Source organism: Myodes glareolus, chromosome 10 (genome assembly GCF_982192425.1).
Source record: "Myodes glareolus chromosome 10, mMyoGla1.1, whole genome shotgun sequence".
Lineage (NCBI taxonomy): Eukaryota > Metazoa > Chordata > Mammalia > Rodentia > Cricetidae > Myodes > Myodes glareolus.
Window position 1 is genome coordinate 47,181,831 of NC_142035.1, and position 23,133 is coordinate 47,204,963.

At 46.2% G+C, this 23,133-nt stretch overlaps 2 long non-coding RNA genes across 3 annotated transcripts; one reads left to right on the forward strand and one right to left on the reverse strand.

Annotated features, from left to right (window-relative positions):
* Positions 1–265: 265 nt before the first annotated feature.
* Positions 266–5,719, reverse strand: LOC125416820 (uncharacterized). 2 transcript variants are annotated; one of them, XR_015004013.2, is made up of 4 exons: positions 5,459–5,719; positions 2,747–2,986; positions 1,676–2,592; positions 266–1,225 (listed from the first exon to the last, which is right to left on the reverse strand). It is a non-coding gene; the product is annotated as an uncharacterized LOC125416820 (long non-coding RNA). The 2 variants fall into 2 exon arrangements; XR_007236984.3 differs by lacking the exon at positions 1,676–2,592.
* Positions 5,720–5,772: 53 nt separating this feature from the next.
* Positions 5,773–6,194, forward strand: LOC146892548 (uncharacterized). The gene is made up of 2 exons (XR_015004012.2): positions 5,773–5,873; positions 6,053–6,194. It is a non-coding gene; the product is annotated as an uncharacterized LOC146892548 (long non-coding RNA).
* Positions 6,195–23,133: the final 16,939 nt, after the last annotated feature.

Below are 23,133 nucleotides of genomic sequence, written 5' to 3' on the forward strand. Positions count from 1 at the left end.
CTTTCTGTTTTAATTTTCTCCAGCAATGACTAGTAACCACTTTTATTTCTTTGACTCGTGTGTGCGTGTGTGTGTGTGTGTGTGTGTGTGTGTGTGTGTGTATCTATTACAGATGAAACCCAGGGCTTCCACATGCCAACCCCCTCCAGCTGCTTTCCAATCCAAATGTGGTGGAAGGAGAGAACCAACTCTCACAAACTGTCCTCTGACCTCCACACGTTCACGGTAGCGGTCATTGCACATACATGATACATGGACACACATACAATTTTTAACATAATTAAAATCTTTTAAATGCAGAATCCAAGGCCCCATCCCAGATGTACCCAATCGGAATCTGCATTTTTAACATGAGCACAGGTCTGCTTGAGACATGCGGGTGGGGGCATCAGAGAAGTGCCGCCCAGCAATCCCACCTGGTTTCGGTGGCCTGTGACCTTTGTTCATAACTGGGGCTTCATCCCTCTAAGACACTGGGGCCCAGGCTGTTCCCATCAGGGGAGGCTTTCCGCAGCTGGCCGCTGGCCCAGTGCTCTGGCAGGTCCTCAGCACAGGAGACAGCTCACTTCCTCCTCCTTGGAACCGCTGGGGCTGCTCACAACAGAAACAGCTGAGAGTTCTCCGCTGTCCAGAACTAAATTCTTTCCAACGTGAGTAAAGACGTGTCTGTCCAAATCAGGTTTCTTTGGAATTGGTATTTATTTACCCACCCACCCACCCACCGGGGTTTCTGGGTGCCTGATACACTGGCCTAGTGATATAAGTCAGGGAGAGGCAGCCATTGAAGGAAGAGCTGGAGAAAAGCCAGGAGCTTAGCTGTTGCTGCCTCTGCGTCTTTGCTCCCTCTGGAAATCTTCCAGGTCACATCTGGAAACCACATCTGGAAGCTATGATGTCGCTGAACTTCTCAGAGCAAAGAGGAAGGAGGGGGGAACTGTACTGACGTCAGGGCAGACCACCCGGGAGCCGGTTAGCCAGAGCACATTCCCGTCTCCACTCCAGGTCTGACTCCAGCACCTGATGAGGACAGAGCCAGATCCAGTCCAGCCCCAGACACTGCTGACGTCTTGAGCCTTCTGCCCTAAGCAACAGGACCTCTGTTGAAGCTGAGACACCCTCCTTTGTGGATCCTTCTTCTTTATCTGACTTGTGAGAGCAATCCTCCACAAAACAGAGCTCTTCTTTCCCAGTCCCTCCTAGAGCCTCCTCTGTGTAGCTAATGTCTCTTAAATTAAAACAAACATACAAATAAACAAACCACAAACTCATGAATAAATGTGAGGCCCAAAAGATTTATAAGATGCCCTCCCCCCCCCCCCAGCAAGCCTCCTCGGCAAGTTTAACCTTCCTTTGTTCTACAGCAATCCACAAGCCTAAGAAAGACCTGGACAAGATCTCTCATGTCCCTCAGGGCTGAAAGCTCACCTGAACTGCCATCTATCAGGGCCTCCCATCTTCCCAGTGCTGGGTTCTGAATCACCCAGACCATCAGACAGGTCTATTGTCCAGCAGTTACCTGCTGACATCCCCAGTCTGTGAATGGTTATAGTCCTTCACTGACCCAGAGGCTGCAAACGCAGAGACCTGTTTCCTTCGTATCCCTTAAAGCCTCTGCTCCCAACCCCCCCCGCCCACCCCCCACCCCCCACCCCCCCCACCCCCCCCCCCGGTCTACCTATCTTGGAATGCAGCAAATCCCATGACTGTTCCTGCAGAGTCACTAGGGAGATCAGCTCCCAGCCAGACCTCCAGTCCTTGGCCTCTTCTAGTCCTCACTTCCACCAACTTCCCTTGCATGTTTGTGATAGATTAATTGCAGAAGTGACCAGTTATTTTCTTCCCTATGTCACACCCTTTGCTGTGACTTTGGTTTATCATCGCCTATTAAGAGACAGAGAGCATTCTCTTGCCTCTTTGATTTGGGCTGTCCCTATGGATTGCTCTGGCTACTACAACATGATGTGCCAAAAATCTGCCCCTAGGCTTCCAGAGGTCATGTGAATTTCTACTTCTCTAGGAAATCTGTGCAGCCACTATAAAAGTAAGCCCTCAAGATCCTTCTGGGGAATGAGATATCATGGGACCCAGGGATCCCACCTGCCCAGGCAAGGGTCAATCAGATGCCACATGAGGCAGCCATCCTGAACCAGCTCCAGCCAACTGCCCATAGAGGTTTGAGAGAGCCACTAAGATTGGATTACCAACCTAGACCAAAGAAGTATCCAGAAGATCCATACATTAGTGAGAAATAATAGCTGACTAGGGTTGTAAGCCAACAGACTCTGTAAGGCTGAGGAGCTAGGTCAGTTGGTTAGGTGCTTACTGCCTAAGCATAAGGGCCTGTGGTTCCACTGTGACCACAGTGCTAGGGAGCTGGAGGAAGACATGTCTGGGACTTGCCAGCCTGTCAATCTAGCCTGATCAGTCTCGAGTTCCAGATCCTGGATCAAAAAGCAGAGTAGGGCCCAGAGTGGTGCACGCCTTTAATCTCAGCACTCAGAAGGCACAAGCAGGTAGATCTCCATGAGTTTGAGGCCAGCCTGGTCTACAGACTGAGTTCCAGGACAGCTAGGACTATTACACAGAGAAACTCTGTCTCGAAAAACCAAAAAGAAAAAAGAAAAGGGAGAAAGGGAGGGAGGGAGGGAGGGAGAAAGGGAGAGAAAGGCAATATGAGTCTTTTCTATCATATGCTATGAAACTTGTGTTTAGAACAAGGAACTGAAATCTTTTTTACCACGCCCACCTTGTAAGATTTCTCCAAATGTTTTAATCACCCCTGTCGCCCAGTAAAACCTTTGTTTACAGGAAGGTCCTCTGCAGTTTCCGTGAATTTTAGGGTCTAGAGCGATGACTCCTTTCTCCTTGGAAGAATGACCTTTCCCTCTTCCTTCATTTCCTGTGGGCCAATTCACTTCAGACTTGCCAATTAAACTAAGACCGTGAGGTTGGATTCCAGCCAATGGGGAAAAGACACAGTCACCACCTGAGTTAGAATAAAAACAAATGCCCTTCCTGTCTCTGTGTGTTTACTCTCTGAGTTCACCCTCTTGATCAAGAGTAAAGTATGGTGTGGTGGTATCTGCCTTTAATCCCTGCACTTGAGAGCATCCCTGAGTTTGAGGTCAGCCTGGTCTACAGAGTGAGTTCAAGGACAGTCAGGGCAACACAGAGAAACCCTTTCTCAAAAAACAAATAAACAAACAACAACAAAAACGTAAAGCATGCCTTGTCTAGACACTTCAGATGGATTAGTAGTCTCCTTCTTTGACCCTGAACTTATTTTAACATCATCAAACCTAAGAACTGAGTTCAAGCCCAGGACCCACACGGCAGGAGGGCGTATTGTCCTTTAACCTCCACACACACGTCATGGTATGCATCTAGAAACATACACACACAACTTTAAAAAAGTGGATCTGCCCTGAGGGAATAATACCCGGGATCAACCTCTGGTCTCCACAGGTATGTACACATATGTGTGCCTGCCTCAGCACCACTCATACATACACACATGCTCTCAGGTGGTTTGTTTCACAGCAAAAACAAATTAATAAACACTTGCCTCTGCGCTGACTATCAGAGACTTCCTAGATGAGTTCTGCACTGTAGGTAACAAGTTTCCCTAACAAAGGTTATTGTCCACCGTTTTCTGCAAAACCTAGACTCCATAGCATCCCAGCTTGGTTCTGGTTCTAAATCCCATTACACGCTCCTTTTCGCATCTCTCAAAAATCATCCTTCCTCCAATTCTAGCTCCACAACACTCTGCAATGGCCTGGTTTTCTGTTGTTATTTCAGCTCCTTGGCTGGAACCCCTCACCCTCACTATCCAGTGCAGGACATAGCCCAAGCCATGCAGCATCCCTGCGAGGTGAAGGCCCACCTCCTTTTGGGGGAAGATGAACATGGCACACACTCTTTGGACACCACCTTAAAAACCTCTGGATCAAAGCTGACCCTCCACCCAGAGCAGAGAGGGGCTTTTCTAGGCAGGCTTCACCCTGGCCTGGCACTTCCTGTCTTACTTAGGGTTTCTATTACTGCAGATAAACACCATTAGCTTAGAAAGGAAAGGGTTTACTTCATCGCATAGCTTGTACTCTATCACCGGGGAAGTCAGACCAAGAACTCCAGCAGGCCAGGAATGTGGAGCCGGGGTCTGGTGCTGAGGCCATGGAGAGGTGCTGCTCACTGACTTGCCACTCATGGCTTGCCCAGCCTGCTTTCTTCTGTCATTCAGAACCACCTGACCAGGATAGGACCACTCACAATGACCAGGACCCTCTCACACCAATTATTAACAAAAACATCGCCCTCACAGGTCTCCCCACAGGCTAATCTTATGGAGGCATTCTCTCAATTGAGATTCCCTCTTCCAAAATGACTCTAGATTGTGTCAAGTTGACAAAAACTAAATAAATACACTAAACACAACTAGCCAGCACAATAGACCCCTTGTAAATTTGACACACAAATGCACCACTGTTCAACTGGCCTTTCCTTTCTTATCTGTCCCCCAAGATGATACGTTAATATTAACAACATAGCATATTCTAGTTTTTTAAAATTTTGCAATATTTTACAAATCAGACATTTTAAAAGTTCAGTCTTTTTCAATGCTTAAAAGTCTTCTAAAATATCCAAAGTCTCTCTAAAATTCCAAAGTCTCTAAACTGTGGGCGTTCATGACAGAGAAAATAAGTTAAACACTTTCTTATTTCAAAAAGGAAAGGTTAGGGCACATTTACAATCAGATCAAATCAAAACCAAACTTTGGTGTTCAATGCCTGCAATCCACTCATGATCCTTTGGGTGCCAAAGGGTTAGGACAGCTCTACCTCTTGAATTCTGTGATCCAAACCACATGGAGCTCGCCATGCAGACTCAGGCTAGCTCCCCTCCATGGCTGCTGCTGTCCTTGGCACTCATCCCACGGTGTTAGCAACTCTGAAATGTTGGGGTTTCCACTGAAACTGAGCTGCACCTTCACCAATACCCTCTCTTCAGGGTCTCTGATCTTGCCATGTAGTGTCGAGCCAAAATCTCTCCATGTCCCCTTCAATCCTGGTACTTCTGCATCACCTGCAGCTGCACTTTAACCAGGGGCATCTCCTAACCGTTTGTGGTCCCAAGCCTCAGCGGCTTTCCACGACTCCTTTATGCCTTTAAAGCCAGTACCACCTGGGAGATTCTTACTCATTACCAAGCTCACTTTCCAGCGCAAGGTGCAACCTAGGTCACTTGTGAACAATAGCTTACCCTGAGAAAACGCTCCTAAGAAGAATTTTTGTTTGTTTTGTTTTTCAAGACAGGGTTTCTCTATGTAATAGTCCTGGCTGTCCTGGAACTAGCTTTGTAGACCAGGCTGACCTCGAAGTCACTGAGATCCACCTGCCTCTGCCTCCCAAGCCCTGGGATTAAAGGCATGCACCACCACCGCCCAGAGAGATTTTACCTCAACATTGTTGGTCTCTTCTTAATCACTACTAATTTCTCAGCACTAACTAATGGGCATTGATTGTCCCAGCAAAGCAAAGATTTCACCTTAGTAGTGATGGCTTCTTTGTAATCACAGCCAATTATTCAGCTCCAGCTGACCAGGACCTCAAATTCTTAATTCAAAATATCATTCAAATAGCTCTGTTCGTCTTTGCTACCCTATGAAACTTCACAAGTCAGGTCCCCACCATCTGCATCGCTCTCACACAATTGTCTAAGTCCCCACAGTCGCTCATTAAGCCCTGAACACTCAGTAACTTTTCCATTCCAAAGTCCTTCCACATTCCTCCCCCAAATACAGTCAGTTCCATCACAGCCATACCCAGCTCTTGGCACCAATTGCTGTCTGGGTTTGGGAGTCTGTTGCTGTGGTGAAACACTGGGGTAGTTAGAATGAAAGGGTTCTATAGGCTCATAGGGACTGGCACTCTTGGGAGATGTGGCCATGTTGGAGTAGGTGTGGTCTTGTTGGAGGAAGTGTGTCAATGGGGGTAGACTTGGAGGTCTCAGATACTCAAGCCTGGCCCAGTTGGCTTACTTGCTCTTTCAGCTGCCTGTGGATCCTGACACGGAACTCTCAGCTACATCTCCAGCACCATGTCTGCCTGCATGTCATCATGCTTCCTGCCATGATGATAACGAACTAGACCTCTGAACTGTAAGCAGACCCAATTAAATGTTTTCCTTTAGAAGAGTCATTGTGGTCCTTGCGTCTCTTCGCAGCAATAGAAAACCTAACTAAGACAAACACCATGACCAAAAGCGACTTGGGGAAGAAAGGGTTTATTTCATCATGCAAACTAGTTCATCATCCAAGGAATTCAGGTCAGGAACTCAAGCAGGTCAAGAATGTGGAGACAGGAACTGATGCAGAGGTCATGGAAGAGAGCTGCTTCCTTACTTACTCTTCATGGTTTGCTCAGATTGCATTCGTATACCATCCAGGACCACCTACTCAAGGGTGGCACCAACCAACGGACTGGGTTCTCCCACATTAACCATTAATAAAGAAAATGCCCCACAGGCCAGTCTTCTGGAATTGTGGTTCCTTCTTCTCAGATGAATTGAGATTGTGTCAAGTTGACCAAAACCTAGCGAACATGTTTCCTGAATACAGATGAGTAGATAATCAAAAGGGCACCAATCTCAAGCATATGTAGCTCATAAATACGTGGAACTTGGAGTCTGTGGGTTTCCCTTGACCATTAGGAGCCAGTGGGTAAGTGCTTGTTCTCCAGAAGACAATTCTGAGACATTTCAGGTTTTCTGGGGAAGGTCATGACGGCATGGAGCCCTAGATACCCACAGCGTTTGCCAGTGTGCTGACCCACCTTACACAGGTTTTCTTCTAGGGTTCAGTCCCCATCCCTCTTTCCTGCTTCCTGGAGTCATGTTCTCGAACAAACTACCTCTTCACAAATTTTTTCCTCAAGCTCTCCCTCAGAAAGCCCTGGCCAGGATAACAGCCGAATGTCAGAGAGGTTAGGTTTTTTGTTTGCGATCACATACCGTAGGCATGTATCAATTATACTGACAGAAAAGGTGAGTATCTGTATGGAGCCTAGATCATTTAGGATATGACATCATCTTTGATCACGTGCAGTCATATGGCTCAAACAGAGAAAACAATGGCGCCATTTGTGAATGGCTAAACCAGAGAAGTTTAATTACGTCACATACACATAGCCAATATTGCTTGGTTAGTTGAGCAATGTCTCTCCCAGCATGGTTCTGAAAACATAAACAAAATAAATGGTATAAATAAGTCAAACTGAATTTATTAAGATTGATTTATTTGTTTTTAATGTGTAGAAGTGCTATGCTTGCCTGCCTGTATGTGTACCTGGTATGTACCTACTGTCCACAAAAGTCAGAAGAGGGCATTGGAGACCCTGAAACTGAAGTTACAAATAGTTGTGCAATGCCATTAGGTGCTGAGGATTGAATCTGGGACTTCTCAAAGAGCAGCCAGTGCATTTACCCAGCTCCTCATAGTTGATTTTTAATGATTCAGTTATGTAGTCGGGTGTGGGGAGCACACCCCTTAAATCCCAGCACTTAGGAGGCACACAGGTGGATCTCTGTGAGTTTGAGGCCAGCCTGGTCTACAGAGTGAGTTCCAGGACAGTTAGGGCTACACAGAGAAACCCAATCTTAGAGGGGGTAAAAACAGGTTAGACTATTACAGGCAGGGCTTCAGATCCTTTAGATCCTTTGCCTTTGTTCTGTTTCCCCTGAGGCGATCGCCTTTTCTGTACTCTTAGAGCCACATTAGGAATTAACTCATACCTACGGGCTCGTGTTCTAGAAGTGTGCTCTTGCAGCATGCATGTTCACTTACTGGCTTGTCTTGGAGCTTTCTTTTATACCACATGAACTTTTCCTAGAATATGAACAAACCACAGTCCCTTTCCTTTCAGAGGGTTCTTAGGGTGTTGCTAACCTCCTAGCTTCTACTCTTCTAACACTGATGCTATCCTGAGTTGACTTTTTCAAAGCTTCAGACACCGACACTGACTTATCTGCACATCTTCATACCCCCTCCCTGATACAGTTAACTTTGAACTCTGTAAATCATGAGTCAGAACACAAGCAGCAAAGAAGAACGGGCAACAGGGCCGGTAGAGAGGAGAGATCGGGCTCTGTGGTGGAACAGTATGCTGTTTGGTTGTTCATCAACTCGCCATGAGCTAATGGGGAAGAGGGAACCTCAAGTGAGAAGATGCCTCCATCAAAATGGCTCTTAGGCAAATCTGTGGAACATTTTCTCAATTAATGATTCATGTAAGAGGATCTACCTCATTGTGGGTGTTGTCATCTCTGGGCATGTAGTCCTGCATTTTATAAGAAAGCAGGCTGAAGCTGGATGGTGGTAGTGCACACCTTTAATCCCAACCCTCCCAAGACAGAGTCAAGCATGTCTCTGTGAGTTACAGGCCAACCTGGTCTACGGAGAGAGTTCCAGTACAACTAGGGCTACACAGAGAAACCCTATCTCAAAAAAACAAAAAAGAAAAGAAAGGCGGTTGAGCAGTACAATGATTTATTTTTTCTGGTGACAAGGGCACAGGCCCAGAGCCAAACTCAGCCTTCCCTCGGTCATGCTTCCAGAGCTCGGAGTCTGGACAGCCGGGAGCACAGCCGTAAGGAGTGGTGCCAATGGCAGCCAATAGGCACAGTCTCCTCATGCTCGCTCCTTCTGAGGAATCTCACAAGGTACCCTGTAATCGACCAATAAACTCCTCTCCACTTAGGCCAGAGTTAGTGTCTGTGGTTGGTGACCAAATGCCCTGGTCAGTAAATGCTATGACAAAGAGACCAGAGATCTGGGCGGTGTCCTAAGTCATTCTGGTTCATCAGGTTCTAGATAGTGAGAGGGAGATGGTCCCATGACCAGCTCAAGTCACAAGGAAGAGAGCTATTGAGTAGGGAGGGGCCCTAAAAGGGCAGGAAAGCTAACCCAGCCAGATATGCTAATTTTAGTTCTGGTTATTGGGGGCTGAGGCTCACCGTTCTTGTTATATTCTAGGGTAGAGCGGCGCTAGCTCATGGTGTTTAACTAAATGCACAGAGCTGGATTCTCATAACCTAGAATGAACACTAGGAACAGCTTTAAGGAAAGAGGGGCAGGTAATGAAGAGCAATGAGGGGACTGAAGTGCCATGTGGGCTTCAGGGGGTCCTTAACAAGGCAGACTAACCTGATGTGAGATACAGACTGAGGATATGGCCCAATAGCAGAGCACTCGCCTAGCATATGCAAGACCTGGGGCTCCATTCCCAGCCCTGCACAAAACATAAAGGAAAAAAATAGAACCCTTTAGAGGTCATGGGTATATGTATAAATGTATTGCAGACACAGATATAGATACACACATGCGCATGCACACACAAAGAGAGATCTCAAAGGAAAACACAGAACAGAGATGGTATAATGCCCAGAGAGCTCCATCAATAAGGAAGAAGCCAAAATGTAAGCAGGCCAAGGTCACCAGAGAACCTTTTGTGGAGGCCTTGAGTAGGCTGCAAGATGCTTTCAGTACTGAGTCAGCCTGAGTGTCCAATGATTCCAATGTATTGGTTAGCTAGACAGTAAAAAACAAATTCCTTCAAAATAAAGAGGCTTTCCTGGGCAGTGGTGGTGCACGCCTTTAATCCCAGCACTTGGGAGGCAGAGGCAGGTGGATTTCTGCGAGTTTGAGGCCAGCCTGATCTACAAAGTGAATTCCAGGACAGTCTTCAAAGCTACAAAGAACCCCTGTCTCAAAAAAAAGAAAAAAAAAACTAAAATAAAAAAATAAGCTTGAATGTCATGAATTTATGAGTCTAGATCAGCTAAGCCACCTCTTATTGTCTGGGTCATCATGTGTCTGTGATCAGCTATGAGACGAGGAGGCATCTTCTGATATTGCCTGGGCTTGCTGGCATGTTTCAGCACCCGCTAGTGGCTGGGCTAATTAGGCCTGATCTAGAGCCCACCCATCTCTATCTCCCTGAGGTCTCTTACCCTCCCATAGGCTCACCTTGTTCACACAGCAATGTCTAAGCAACCCTGTAAAAGCAGATGGTGTCTTTTGAATCCTAAGCTCGAAAAGGACTCAGCATGACTTCCAGCACTTTCCATTGGCCAAAGCAAGCTACAGACTCGAACCAGAGCCCACTTCTCATTGGAAACGGCTATAAATCCACCAGGTACAGGGTGTCAGTTCAGATTGGAACAGCAAGTGGGGACCACCTTATAATCACCTTGTTATATGATAGTGGGGAGTTTGACAAGGAATCTGTTGCCCAACTCTGGGATTTCAAGAAAATCTTTAAACTACCCATTTGTTCCTTAGAAGACAGCTGATGACCCAGCTCTCCAATGGAAACTCCCTCCTTCCTTCCCCTGAGGTCCTCATGACCACATAAGTAGCAAATACTGCCCTTGACTCTTACTACCTCCAACCAGCAGCACCCGTGGGTCTTTGCCCATGCACTTCCTTCAGCCTCTTGACCTCCTTCTGTCCACCTGGAGTCAGCAGTTAATGTCCTACCCCAGGAGTCTGCTCAACCCTGCCCGATTTGTCCTGCTGTGGAAAATAGCTCATGTGTTAAAGATTTGCTCCTTGCACTGGGGACTGCGACAATGTAACAGAACCTTTAACTGGTAGGCGTAGTAAGAACTCCTAGTCTGGAGTGTGCCCTCAAGGGAGGCTGTGGGACATGGTCTCTTTCTCCTTTCTAATTCCTAGCCACCATGAAGTGAGCTGTTAGCCCTACCACACACTTCTGCCGTGGGGCACACCCACTGCCCAGGCCCAAAGTCATGGAGCCAAGAGACCTTTCGTCTTTTTATGCTGATTTGTTCATATAATGATTTGTTATAGTAACATAGTAATTCAGTTTACTGGCTGCTTCCTTATGTGGCTTGTTTCTCACATTCCTACTGAAGGTCCTAAGATCTCTTTAAACTTAAGCCACTTCCACCAGAACCTTTATCTCCCAGTCTCTTGCCACCTCCAAAGAAACCAGCCCACCAAGCTAATGATTATTCCCCACAGGCACGTCCAAGCCAAACCTGTTCTCTCTTCAGTGGTTCAAGTAACCACAGCAGGACTTTGCTCATTGAGAAAACACCTCCACCTCCAGCCATGCAAGCCAGAGACACCTACAAAGCAGCATCTTCTTGGAAATCCACCTCACAGGCCTAAGGACTTGTACAGTGACTGTCAAGGCCGGGTGGTAGTGCCACACACCTTGAATCCCAGGACTTCATAAACCAAAGCAGGTGGATCTCTGAGTTTGAGGCCAGCCTCGTCTATAGAGCGAGTTCCAGGACAATCGTGGCTACATAGTAAAACCCTGTCTCAAAACACAAATAAACGAATAACAACAACAACAACAACAAAAAAAGCCGTGACTGTCAAGGCCTTCTGTTGGAGAGGGATGGCATATAGGTCATTTTGTGCACCATCGCGAATCACTAAATAAGAGTTAGCTGGAGGCCCCATCCAGACTTAGGGTATGGGGGTATAAATAGTGAAATCTGCTTTAGAGGGAATTGCAATGGTCCTAAATCTACCACCATGGCTATCGTGGCTATTCTGGTGAAGCTGGCTTTTCCCTCAGCACTCATCTCCTACCAAGCCCTTTTCTGCCTCTGGATGCCTCCTTGCCCCATTCCAGAAAGCAAACATGCACAGAGGGCATGATTATTCATGGATGAAGAAATTGGCTCTAAACTGGGGAGTAGCTTTCCCACTTTCCCAGCACCACAGAACGTATAAGAACGGAGTGAGGTTTCCAGTCAGGTCCCTCTGACACCCGAGCCCTGTCCTAAGTCTTTTTGTTGTTGTTGTTGTTGTTGTTGTTGTTGTTGTTGTTGTTTTGATACAGGGTTTCTCTGTAACTTTGGAGCCTGTCCTGGAACTAGCTCTTATAAACCAGACTGGCCTCGAACTCACAGAGATCCACCTGCCTCCTGAGTGCTGGGATTAAAAGTGTTCGCCACCACTGTCCAGCTTTTTATTTTTTCTTTCTAAATCCTTCTTAGAGAAGAAAGTTGTAAGCAGTTCTTTTAAGGGTGCAGCTCAATGCTCTGTCATTGCTGCCTTGCTATTAAGAAGCCTTTGTTGGCCTGCTGATGGTGGCACATACCTTTAAACCCAGCACTCAGGAGGCTAAGACAGGCAGATCTCTGAGTTCGAGGCCAACTGGTCTACAGAGTGAGTTCCAGGACAGCAAGGGCTGCACAGAGAAACCCTGTCTCGAAAAACCAAAAGAAAAAGAAGGGAGGGAGGGAGGGAAGGAGGGAGGGAGAAAAAGAGGGAGGAAAGGAGGGGAAGGAGGGGAGAGAAGGGAAGAAACCTTTGTTGGTTATCTTCTCCAGTCAGGTGGAATAGAAGGTTCTTTGAGAGCAGCAAGCCCATTCTCCATCCCACAAACCCCCTCTCTGCTGGGCCCTCTTCCTAACCCCTCTCACCCCACCTTGGCCTTAGCTTTCACTTACTTTCTGTCTTTGAGCAGCTGTTTCCCAGAGAGGGCAAAAAGCCTCTGGGAACGCCAGAGATGAGATTCCAACTAGAGCAGGCGAGTCTGGGACATTTCCAAACCTCAAAGTTATGGAAAAACCCCACTGAGGGCTTCTAGGGTGGTGACTCAGCACACCACAGGCCCAGGCTGCAGTGGGGACTACAAACCGTAGCCTAGGCCTGGTGTCTGCTGACCAGGAAACCAGCTTGCTTTCGGTTTGGTTCTTAACACTGTCCCAGGGCCAGCTGTTCTCATCAGAGCTTATCTGGCTGCAGAAAGTGGCAATTTCCTATTCCAATAAGTCTTGGGGATGGGACTCAAGGCCAACTCCAAGTCTCTCTTCCCAACAAGCAACTGCCCTCACCCCTACCCACCTCCCCCAGCCCCGATAGAACTGGTGAAGCTGCTCTTTGGGGGGAATGAAGCAGAAGTCATTTGAGAATGCAAAAGAGGGCATGGTAGAACCACAGAAACCTCCCTGAAGATAAGGAGCCCTCCCCTCAGCCAAGAACTCCCTCCCCTGAAAAGGTGCTCACCATCTCTGCCACCCAGTTAAGAACCACCGAGTTCCAACGGGCTGCCTTCAAGGCCAGACAGGGAACCTGTATACCTGTGCCAGTCAGTCATTGTCAAGAAGACGGGAAGCTAAGGATGGAAGAAGGGAAGGGAAGTTCACATGGCTTTAGAATGAAGACTGTTCACCGCTAGGGTAGGGGGCCCTCCCTCGATGGTCTCAAAGATAAACCGAAGCCACAGCCCTGGCAGCAGCTGAGGAGGGCATGCTGGCTAGGAAGAGGGGGTGAGTCACTGCCAATACCAATTACACCGGACATGATTCAGTTGTCCGGCCCCCCCACTGCCAAAAGAGCAAGAAACTTAGCATGCAGGTGTTCTGGGTGGTATTGGGGTGTCCTGAATTGGGTCACCGCACTAAGAACAAGGCTCCAATACAAGAGGGCCTCAATAGCTATATCCGCCATCACTCCTGCTGCATTATGAAGTCATTTCAGTTATATGTCCCTTTAGCTGGGTCACAGTGCCTAGATATTTGACCAAACAGCATTCTGGATGGTGCTGTGAGATTTTTTTTCAAAGATTAATATTTAAGTTACTTTGAGAAAAGCAGATTGTCTTCCTTTATAGCTGTGGACATAAAATGCCCTGCCTCTGCCAAATGCTCATATGCTAAGAACTTGATTTCTAGCCAAGCGCCTACCTTTAATCCCAGCACTCAGAGGCAGAGGCAGGAGGATCTCTGTGAGTTTGAGGCCAGTGCTAGTTCCAAGACAGCCAGGGCTATACAAAGAAACCCTGTTTTGAAAAACAAAAAACAAAACAAACAAAAATATCTTTCTCTTCAGCTATAAGATGTATTCATCAAGAGGTTATTTGACAATAGGATTCTTGGCCTACGATGGATTGGTCTATGGATGGGTCCATCATTCACTGGCATTATTAGGAAGAGGTGAGAGGCCTGGGGGGAAGGACAGAGCTGGAGAAAGGGGGTCACTGCGGGCATGTCTGCATCCTGTCCCTGTCCTTTCCCCTCCATTGTTCTTTGCTTCCTGTCTGTGGTGGCCTGAGAGAGCAGTTCACCTCCCCACATCCACTGTGCCCTGATCTGCTGCTGTCTCATTGATTCCCAGAAGCAGGGGAGTCAAGCGACCACAGACTAGGTGTCAGAAACTGTGAGCCAAAATGTATCTTTTTGCCTCTTAAATTGTCTATGTCGAGTGTTTTATCACACACACACACACACACACACACACACACACACACACGTCATCATCATCATCATCACCATCAAATTTACTAATATATCTCCAGTGGACCTCATCCAATCAGCCCAAGTCTTCTTGAACTTGACAGAAGTGAAATTACAGGACACATTTGTTCATGCTGTGACTCATATCAACAGCTGTCTTTTTTTTTCTTTTTTTTTGCTGAGTGCTCTGTGTGAATAAAATCCAGCTGAAAATGGATTGTTGATAAACCTTTGGCTTGTGTTCAGTTTTGTGACTATAAAAAATGAAGCTACTGGAAAAGTTCTGATACATATTTTGTGGGAACCAAGAATTTTTTTGATGTTGTTATAATCCTAAAAGTGGATTTATTGAGTCATCGTGGCATAAATTGTGTTTCCAAAGGAAATATTACAGTTGCAATTGCATCAAGTTAAGAGTAGCCGTTGTGGTGGCTGCTAATCCAATATGACCTATTTCCCTCTAACAGGGAAACTCGGGTGCATATACACACAAAGAGCCGAAGGAGGAAGAGTCACCCAGGGAAATGCCCTGTGACAGCAGGGGCAGAGGTTGGTGTGATACTGCTGCAAGCTAAGCCCTGCTGAGGATTTCTGGTGGCACTGGAATCTCAGACAGGGGCCTAGGATAGATTCCCTTTCAGAGCCTGGGAGAGAGCAGCACCCACCAACGCCATCATAATGACTTTGAGCCTCCAGAAGGGGGTGAAGGTAAATGTCCGTGATTGGCCGCCTCGTGCTTCTTCACAGTCCTGAGAAACTCAAGTTGTGATGTAATGTGTAGCCCTGTAGTCTGCCAGGGTGCCAAGTAAGACATTCCTGAGGGAAAACTGACGATTTGACACATTGTTCTTCTGGGAGACGGGGGAGAAGGAGGAACTGTTGGACAGTCGGTCATCTTCAAACGAATCCCCCTAAACCACTACCTCTGCCCTAAGATGGACACAAAGGCTTAGAGAGGGCCAGGAGCCAGTCCAGGGTCACAGGATTGGCAAGTGGTGAGAACAAACACTGACTTCGATAACCAATGAACCCCAAAGAGTACCCCCACCTGAGATTACTTGGTCAGACAGCTACAGGCTCCTCCTTGGAGCCCCATACCCAGTGACTCACCTCAAGTTTCACGCTGTGAGTCAGAAGCCAGACTCTGAGGCTTCTTAAGGGCCAGATATCCAACAACCTGACGATATCAAAATGAGACCTGTGAAATTCCTGCCCATTGTTTCACAATATTTTTAAAATTTGGGCGTCTGCGCCTGTGTACAGGTGCCTGTGCGCATGTCTGCACATGAGCGCAGCGACGACGTTCAGCCTGCGGAACTGAGCCTCAGGAGTTAGCCACCTTGACTATGTTGAAAAAGTCTCTCTGGTCGGGCCCAGGAGCTCACCAGGTAGACTAGAGTGGCTAGCCAGCTAACTCCAGGGTCCCTTGTCACTTCCTCACCAGTGCTGGGAACATTAGTGTGCCTCATGCCTAGCTTTTCACGTGGGTGATGGGGCCTAAATTTAGGTCTTATGTTTGTTTTTCAGACAAGGTCTGGCTGTCCTGGAACTAGCTCTGTAGGTCAGGCTGGCTTCGAACTCACAAAACCCTGCTTGCTTCTGCCTCCCCAGTGGAAGGCTTACTCCAGCACACCTGGCATCGTATCTGGGCCCTTTACTGACTGAGCCATCACCCCAGCTCTAATTGCACCCTTTATAAGAAAGTGAGTCTATCTTCGGGGCCGTTGGCTAGGGCAAGTTTTTCAAGCCAAAGAGTGGCTCCACCCTCCCTCCTAATCCTAGAGAGCAGTAGCCATCCCTGTGTTGGCCTCTGCACATTCTGCAACCAATAGGGAAAGAGAAAGAAAGGGATGGGATAGAGACAAATCAGAGGGTCAACCCTGTTCGCCTTCACTGCTAGGAAACTGGGCTGAAACAAAGCTCGCAGAAAACAGGAGCTCTGTCCCCTCTGTCCTAGGACGCCTGAGCGTCCCCTCTGTCCTAGGACACCTGAGCGTCCCAACTGCTAGCAAGGCTGTCACCCAGCCTATGGTGAGACTGTATCCACTGTGACCAGTGCACCCCTTTAACAACCTCACTGGCTGTTAGGGTGAGTATTCTTCATTTTTCTCTAATTCTCTCAGACCCCTGTCCCCATCACTGCTTCTTTCTTATTCCCCCCACTGTCCCCCCTAGGAACCTTTATTCTATGACAGCCTTGGTACTGGGGAGACAGAAGTGAGTGATGCCACACTGAGACCTACAAGACTCTTCCATTGTACTTGGCATCTTGGGCCAAGGCCACAGTCTCAATCTCTCTCTCTTTCTCTCTCCCCCTCCCTCTCTCTCTCTTTCTCCCGCTCCTTCTCTTCCCTCCCTCCTCCTCTCGCCTTCCCTCCCTCTCCCTCCCCCCTCTCTCTTTCTGTCTCTCCTCTCTCTCCTTTCCAGCCCCTTCCTTCCCATCTTTTCGGTGATGTAACTTAAACCCTGGGCTTTCTGCATGCTAGAAAAATGTTCTGACACTGAGTCACACCCCCGGTTCTTCTCCCACAGTGGTTCCATCTGCTTCCAAGACTTTGTGTCTGCTTTTCCCCAACATCCCACTCTGCCTCTGAGACAACCCAGTTCCTACCTATTGCAAAAAGCCATCTCCTGAAAAGAAATAGCTTCCTTCTTTTTCTTTTTATGACTTTTCAGGGGAAAGGGTTAAGTTAACATGTAAGCTAAATCTCCTCTCTTTCTCTCAGAGCTCGTTGTACTCCTGAACAACAAGAATATAGAACCTGCTGTATGTGAGGATCTGCTTCTAGCCCCAACGTACATTCATTCACGGAACCTCTCCAATATTCCCAGGTCAGCACTACCAATTTGGGATTTACTCAAGGTCCTTTCTTCTCCTGCTCTTATCCCACTTCATGGTTGGGGAGGACACTCCCCCAGCCTCAATGATGTGCTCTACCCATGGATGTGGGTAGGAGCAATGCGCCCCTTCTGAGCTCAGCTCTTAAGAGTATCATGTTTCTACTTGCCACGCTGATATGTATGACCTTCACCATAAAAGAATATGCTCTTGATAGCTGCAGGTAAACACGTGGAGGAGACCTAAACAAAACCCACAGCCTGGAGCCCAGCCCGACAGAACCATAGCTAACCTGTGGGCTTTGGAATGAAAGCCAAAGACTTATAGGTTAGAAGCCACAGAGCCTAGGGGTTGTTTGTCATACAGCATTAGGGTAGCAATCGCTGAAAGACAGTTGCTGTTTCATATTTGACATTAGAAATCTGTGGCCTGTAGAGGCGAAGTAGAGTTTCAAGATTCTGAAAATGGTGAGGGATGGAACTAAGGTGCAAATCCACACAACCAGGCTGCAGCTACAGTGTTCCGCATGGCTCTTGCATAGAGAGCTAGCATTCGCAATGCTTACTGCTTTTCGTATGTATGCGATAGTTAAGTTGTCGACGCTATAGGATTCAGAATCACCTAGGAGACAAGCCTCATGATGTATTTATAGAGGATTATCTGAATTAGATTAATTGACAGAAGAGTAGCATCATTTCCTGGGCTGGGGGTCCTTCTGGGCAGCATAAAAAGAAGAAAGCTGGCGAGAACCAGCACCCATCACTCTCTGCTTCTTGACCGTGACGATCATGACGAGCTGCCTCCCCAACCTCCTGCTTCCACGACTCCCTGTATTTGGTTCAATATTTCTTCAGTGTGTCCCCATTCCTCCCTTTTGGAATGATAATCTATATTCTGTGCCATAATGGACTATATTCTTGAATTCTGAACCAAAATAAATGCTTTCTCCCTTGTCTCAGTTACTGCTCTATTGCTGTGAAGAGACACCATGAACAAGGCAACTCTTTTTGTTTGTTTGTGTTTGTTTTGGTTTTTTGAGACAAGGCTTCTCTGTATAACAGTCCTAGTTGTCCTGGAACTGCCTCTGCAGACTAGGCTGGCCTTGGAACTCACAGAGATCCACCTGCCTCAGCCTCCCAAGTGCTGGGATTAAAGATGTGCACCCAACTTTGGTTTTGTGATTGGTGTTTTGCCTGCGTGTATGTCTGCATGATATACAGACATATGGAACTGGAACTGGAATTACAGACAGTTGTGAGCTGGCATGTGGATACCTTGAATTGAACCCAGGTCCTCTGGAAAGGTAGCCAGTGTTCTTAACGGATGAGCAAGATATCTCGCCAGCCTTGAATTAGGCAACTTTTAAAAGAAAGTATCTAACTGGGGACTTGCTTACAGTTTCAGAGGGTTAGTCTGTTTTCATCACGGCAGGAAGCAGACAGACATGGTGCTGGAAGAATAGCTGAGAGCTGTACAATGCCCAGGCAGCAGGCAGAGAGAGACAGATATTACGCCTGGTGTGGGCTTTTAAACCTCAAGTCCACCCCCAGTGACACATCTCCTCTAGCAAAGCACACCTTCTAACCCTTCCCAATTAGTTCCACCAACTTGGAACCAAACATTTAAATAAATGAGCCTGTGGGAACCATTCTCATTCAAAACACCACATTTCATTCCATGGTCCCACAAAGTCTTGTAACCAAAACATAATGCAAAATACATTCAGTCCAATTTCAGAAGTCCACATAGTCTATCACAGCCTTAACATTGTCTCAAAGTCCAAAGTCTCTTTTGAGACTAACTCCATGTAGAAGCAAAAGCAAAAGCAAAAAGCAAATCACACACACTGGCACAGAATATTTATTACCCTTTCAAAAGGGAGGAAAAGGGACACAATGAGGAAACACTGGACCAAAACAAGAACAAAACCCAACAGGGCAAGATCATGTCTGATGGCAAAGAACTTAGGTGACTCCTCCCTTCCAGCTTCTCTCTCTTGGGCTGGTTCCACACCCTGTCTGCAACTGTCCTTGGCAGGCATCCCACCACTCTACCATTTCCAACATCTTGGGTCTCTAAGTCAATACAGGCTTTACCTTCACAGCTTCACACAATGGCCTCTACAGGCCTTCCCTGCCACATTACCTGGCCTCGGTAGGTTTCCTTATGCATGGAGGAGGATTCCATAACCCCTTTTCTTTTTCTTCCTTTGTTTCTTTTGTTGTTGTTGTTGTTGTTTGAGACAGGGTTTCACTGTAGTTTTAAAGCCTGTCCTAGAACTAGCTCTTATAGACCAAGTTGGCCTCAAACTCACAGAGATTCACCTGCCTCTGCCTCCCGAGTGCTGGGATTAAAGGCATGCACCACCACCGCCCTGCTCCATAACCCCTTTTCTATACCCTTGTTGACTCCAAAGACAACTTTTCTGTACCCTTGTTGACTCAAAGTTACTCCAAGACCACACTTCCTAATCCTTCCCAAACAGTTTCACCAACTAGAGATCAAGTGTTCAAATATATGAGCCAATAGGGATCATTCTCATTCAAACTATCATATCCCTTAAATTACTCTTATCAGGGTATTTTAGCATAGCTACAGGACAAGTAATTAATACAGTGTATTTACTATAGATGGGTATGTATATATATGTGTACATAGATTCATATATAAATATCTAGATACTATATATATATATTGAATACTTAAAATCTCTGTACATATGACAAATTTTTATATATACATAAATGTGTATTGTAAATATGTGTACATATATATGTATATATATATATTCTTCTCCAGCATGCTTTAGATGTTGCGCTGGTCAATTTTTTGTCAACTTGACACAAGCTTGAGTAATCTGAGAAAACAACCCTGTAAGGCATTTTTCTCCATCAGTGATAAATGATGGGGAGATTACTCGTGGTGGGTGATGCCATCCCTGGGCAGGTGTACGGCATTTTTTCCATCAATGATAAATGGGGGGGGGGCACTGTAGGTGCTGTCATCCCTGGGTGGGTGGTCCTGGAGGGTATAAAAAAGGAGACCAAACAAGACATGATTGATAAGTCAGTAAGCATCCTTCTTCCATGGTCCCTGCTTCAGTTCCTGCCTCCAGATTCCTGCCCTGATTTCCTTTATGAAGGCCTACAAGCTGTAAGGTGAAATAAACCCCTTCCTCCCCAAGTTGCTGTGGTCATGGTGTTTATCACAGCAAGGGATGCCAAACTAAGACAGATGTGTCTGATAATACAACCTTGATTCTTTTACCTGATGCGCTCCATTCTGTGAATGCAGCCAAGTTCCTGCAGGATGGACATGGCAGCCTTTTGTCAGCACTCAGGGTCATAAATGGCTACAGTGAACATTTGTGTGCTTTTCTTCTCTTATAGATCAAGTTTCTGTAGGGTATATGTCTGCAAGTAGAATTGCTGGATAATAGGACATGCATTTCTTCCACTCTGTATGATGCCATTGCTTTCCAAAACTTTTATCTTTTTCTTTAAGACGCTGGGAATCCAACCCAGATCTTTGCACATGCTAGACAAGCTTTCTACCATCAAACTATATCCTTAAATCTGTTACAGAGTTTTATATCAACTTGCATCTGGGTATGGGATTTAAAGGCAGAGTGTGTGACTAACTAGTAAGGTGTGTAAAATTACAAGAAGGGTATGAAATTCATCTTCTAGTTGATATCCTTGTTATACTGAATGATGTCAGTGCCTCATACAAATCCTTCAAGCTGGTCCAGCCCTGGTCCAACTGCTGTGTGTATTGGTTGCTAATGCTCCCAAACACTCCTTTACTAGTGGTTTGCCCTCAGTCCCCAGTGAGTCAGTCTCTGCTCCATCTGTGAGTCCAGACATACAATAGGTCTTTGTTCATCTTTGCTATTTTTTAATTGGGTCCAAAGGGTAGAAGGAAAACATGAAGGCAAAGTAAAGAAGCCACAATTCCCATCCTCTCTAACCTTGACCCAACTAAACTTATATGCAAAGAGAGATTTGAAGGAAAGATGAGGAAGAAAGGAAAGAGGGACGGACTCTGAGAAAGATTCACCTCAAAGCTTTCCCCAGAGAAGGCTTGCTAGAGGGTGGGAGCAGGGCCAATGTCTCTCTGTAAGTGAAAAGAATATTGAAAGGCTTGCATCCTCCCCTGATGGGAAAACTTTCTCTGCTTCCAGCATCCACCCACCCACTTGGTCCTTCTTAGCCTTGTCTATTTTCCTCTTGTCTAATTCCCATCTGTAGTCACACATTTTATTTGCTAAGTGCCTCTCCATTGCAAAGAACACTATCCAATGTATGCTATCAACTCAGTATTTATTGAATAAATTAATCCGAGAATCTCATTTATTTATTTATTGGTTTTTTGAGATAGGGTTTCTCTGTAGCTTTGGAGCCTGTCCTGGAACTCACTCTGTAGACCAGGCTGGCCTCGAACTCAGAGATCCACCTACCCTTGCCTCCCAAGTGCTGGGATTAAAGGTGTGCACCATCACCGTCCAGCTTTACACAGTATTTTTTTATATAAGACACAAAAAGGGAACCAGTGAGATGGCTCAGTGGAGAAAGAGCTTGCCACACAAGCCTGATGGCCTGAATCTGGCCTCCAGAACCCATGGGGGAGAGAGAATCAACTTTAAAAGTTGTCCACACTCACACCCAAATACAGTCTCTCTCTCTCTCTCTCTCTCTCTCTCTCTCTCTCTCTCTCTCTCTCTCCTTCTCCTTTTTTCCCATTCCCTTTCCCCCAATTAAAAAAAAAACCCTCCATGTGAGCCCTGTTGCATGGCATGACATCTCTTCCCAGTGATTTCTAAATGACAACACCCAGTCTATCATAAACTATGCATTTGTACTCAGTGTCAAGTGGGGAGCCAGGGTCACATTGCCCAGGAGAAACCTCCTTCCTCTTACTTTCCCTCTTTACTCAGAGAGCCTGGCCAGTCCTCTCTTTCTGCAATGATCACACACTAGACAGGCACTGCCCACTCTCTAGTCTGGGTCAAATTCCTCTTTCTCTCTTGACTTCATGTACACATTCTTGGCAGCCTTTGAGACTTCTCTCTGAATGGGCTGAGAATGTAGCTCAGTCAACAGGAGTGTTTGCTTTGTACTCACAAGTTCAATTTCTAATGTTACACATACTGGGGGCCATGAAAGAACCCTGAAATCCTAGTACTGGGGAGATGAAGACAGGAGGATCAGAAGTTCAGTCAACTCTGCCAATCTAAGCTACTGTCCTATCAAAAGGCCAAGGCAGTCTCTTTATTTAACCAATGAAAGTAACACTTAGACAGAAGGCCTAAGTGTTACCTATACCATTTCCCCTTTTTCTGTTTAAACAAAATAGAAAGGGTTTAACTTTAACATAGTAAAATTACATATAGCAAAACAGTTATAAAGCAAGAATTACAGTTACAATATTTATATCTATTTTATCTTTTATCATAATTAAGGAAAACTATAACTATTTATCTATTCTTTAACTCCATCAAAGACTTCAGAAGGATACAATATTACCTATGTAAACTGGAAGTAAGCAACTTCCAAAACTCTAGAAATGACAGAGACATCTCACTGCCTATACAGTCACCCAAAGTTTTACTGTACCATTGGGGCATCCATCTTCAGCCTACAGGCCCATAGTATCCAGCAGACATTTTCATGAAGCAGGAAATTTTAAAGGCAGTTCAGTCACTATCTGCTGTGTCCTGCAGAATGTCTCGCAAACTCTTTCATGAATCAGGAACCCCAAAGGAACATCTCACCTTTAGGTAAGTTTAGCAGTCCTCTCTCTGTGGGTTCTTTATGTCCAGTTTATGCAACAGTCCAGACAAGAGCAGTTTCTTGCCCAAATGGCTATCAAACTCCATAAGGAGCCTCTTCGATGCCCATCTTCCTCTTGAAGTAGATTGGTGCTGTCAGGAGCAGACGTGCCTCATTTTCATGAAAAGCCCTAAGTTGTTAAAACATTAAATGCCATATTCTGTAGTCTTTGAAAGATATGAA